General features: G+C 22.9%; 1 pseudogene; it reads right to left on the minus strand.

Annotated features, from left to right (window-relative positions):
* Window positions 1-507: 507 nt before the first annotated feature.
* LOC108687208 lies at window positions 508-1,219 on the minus strand (annotated as a pseudogene).
* Between the last annotated feature and the right edge of the window lie 1,951 nt (window positions 1,220-3,170).

Consider the following 3,170-nt stretch of genomic DNA (forward strand, 5'->3'; position numbering starts at 1 on the left):
GTAAAAGTTAGAATAGAATTTTATTTAGCTTATTATTTAATTTTTAGTGTTTGTGAGAGTGTACGGGTCAATAGTTTTAGCTGACGTATTATTAAAATAGGAAGATATAGGTTAATTCGATTAATAGAGATATATTATAAAGTTGGAGTTAAATATGGATATATTATTTTTAGAGGAAGAATTATTCTGAGAATTATTGTGGGAATTTTGTGTTTAGTTCAGGTTGATATAAAAAGAATAGCTTATTCATCCGTAGTTCATATAAATTTAATGTTATGTAGATTAATAATTTTTTATAAAGAAGGAATATTAGGAAAGTATGTAATGATAATTTCTCATGGACTGTGTTCTTCAGGGATATTTTATATAGTAAATTTATACTACGAGCGATCGAGGATGCGGTTGTTATTTTTAAATAAGGGTGTAGTGAGAAATTTACCTACAGTTATTATATAATGATTTTTATCATATATTCTTCATGACATGAATGTTAGTATCAAGTTAGTATCAATTTGCTGCCTCAAATCCAAAATGGTACGATGAAAAATGTATTTTATAAAGTCAAATTAGACATATTGAGAGGAATAAGATTCCAATAATTACATGAATTCCCTGAAAACCAGTAGCAATAAAAAAAGTTGACCCGTAAATTGAGTCAGCTATAATAAATGGGACATTAATATATTCAATTAGTTGAAAAAGAGAAAAATAAATTCAAAGAATAATTGTTATAAAAGATTTTTTTTTCTTTCATTTATATTTTTATTAATTAGGGCATGATGAGATCAGGTAACGGTTAAGCTTGATGAGTGTAAAATAATAGTTTTAAGAAGAGGAATATCAACAGGATTAAATGGAATAATATCTTTAGGGGGTCATGATTGGCCAATTTCAATTCTGATGGCTAATGAAAAATGAAAGTATACTCAGAAAAAAGAAATAAAAAAGAAAATTTCTGAAATAAAATTATTCCTATTTTTACCATTAAAAACATCAATAGAATAGCATCCTTAATAAGTAGCTTCACGAAGAACATCTCGTCATCATAAATATATACAAATTAAAGTACCTGGGATTGAAAGTAATAAAATAAGAGTGTAAAAATTATGGAATCATCTAACAGTATAGAGTAGGTATTAAAAATACTAAAAGAAATAATCAGAGGTCAGAGACTAGGGATAACTATATGGAAGGAGTGGTTATGATTATGATTTGTCATAAAATTAAGAATTAAAAATAGAGATTGATATTATTTGTTAAGTTACTCTAATGTATAAGGTTGATAAAATGGATATACCTAAGCTTGAATTATAGATACTGAAATTTCAAGGATATAAAGTAAAATTTGTGTAGAAATTAAAACAAAAAGTATAAATGAATTAGAAATATTTGATTCTGAGGAACCTAGGAGGGTTAATAGTAAGTGACCTGCAAATATATTTGCAGTTAGACGAATAGATAATGATAATGGACGAATTAAGCTAATTGATTCGATAATAACTATAAATGGTATTAGTATAAAAGGAGTTCCGGATGGGATTAAATGGGTTAACAAGTTATTTAAGTAATTTATAATTCTGTATAATATTAGCCTCATTCAAAATCTAAGTGACATAAAGAGACAAAATCTTATGTGACTTGAAGTTGTGAAGATATAGGGTAAGATATAGGAAAAGTCCTAGAAAATAAAAAAAAAATAAGATAAGTCTTATAAAAATAATAATATTTGTAAAAGAGTAATTAATTAAGATTTTAAATTCATTAAAAATATGATTAGTAAATAAATTACATAAATATGTAATTCGAGATGATAAGAATCAAATTTGTTAAAGTAAGATAAATATGAAAATAAAAATACTTGATCAATTTAAGGATAAGTTGGAAGAAGTGGTAGAGTTAAAAACAGAAAAGAGATTTATTATCATAATCAATTAAAAAAAAATTTTATGAGATTTATATTGATGTTGAATTTTATTATTAATAGGTTTATAGAATAAACAGAGGGTAGTAATATAAAAAATATATAAAAGAAATTAAAATAAATATTAATATACTTAAAAAAATTAATGTTAAGATTCATATTAAAGGCATTATTTGCGGCATAAAAAAATATTACTTTATAATAAATAATGTTTTCAAATTAATAATTTAATGATATTTAATTAATTAATTTTTAAAAGATAATAGGATAATAAATATTTTTTATTAATAACTTAAATGAATTTATTTAATAAATTGAGATAATGAATAAGTATAAGTAAAGGGCGATAATTATATAAATAAAAAGTTAAATAAGACAGATATGGGATAAGTTAAAAAATAAAAATTGATACACATAAGTATAAATTATTATAAAAAAATTGCGTTATTTTTAAAAGAATATTAGTTAGTAGAATAAATTTTAAAAATAGAAATATTTAGTTTTGTATAATTTTAAATAAAAATTATTTTTCTAAGGTTATTAAGCTAATAGGGAAAATAGAGGAAAGAGTTATTTTTTAATAAAAATTAATAAGTAAATAAATTAATTAGTTTGAAAATAAAGATTTTTATATTAATTTTAATTAAAATTTTCATTATTTTTAAAAGGATGGTAGAGGAAACTATTTTTAGTTGAGTAAAAGTTTCTCACTCACATACCCTTTTTTAAAAACAACAAGCCTCTCCGACCGCTCATAATATAAATTTACTATATAAAATATCCCTGAAGAACACAGTCCATGAGAAATTATCATTACATACTTTCCTAATATTCCTACTTTATAAAAAATTATTAACCTACATAACATTAAATTTATATGAACTACGGATGAAAAAGCGACTATTCTTTTTATTTCAACCTGAACTAAACACGAAATTCCCACAATAATTTTCCCAGTAATTTTTACCCTAAAAATAATATATCCATATTTAAGTCCAACTTTATAATATATCTCTATTAATCAAATTAACCCATATCTTTCTATTTTTAATAATACGCCAGATAAAGCTATTGACCCGGCTATACCAGGGCTTCAACATGGGTCTTAGGTAATCAAACATTAAATAAATAAATACGTATTTTAATAAAAAAGGCCATATAAATCATTAAAAATCTTCAAAAAGTTATAATTATCTATAATTCTCACTATTAATCTAAACTTCACAGTTATCCCATATATATATATATA

Source organism: Atta colombica, unplaced genomic scaffold, assembly GCF_001594045.1.
Source record: "Atta colombica isolate Treedump-2 unplaced genomic scaffold, Acol1.0 scaffold201, whole genome shotgun sequence".
NCBI lineage: Eukaryota > Metazoa > Arthropoda > Insecta > Hymenoptera > Formicidae > Atta > Atta colombica.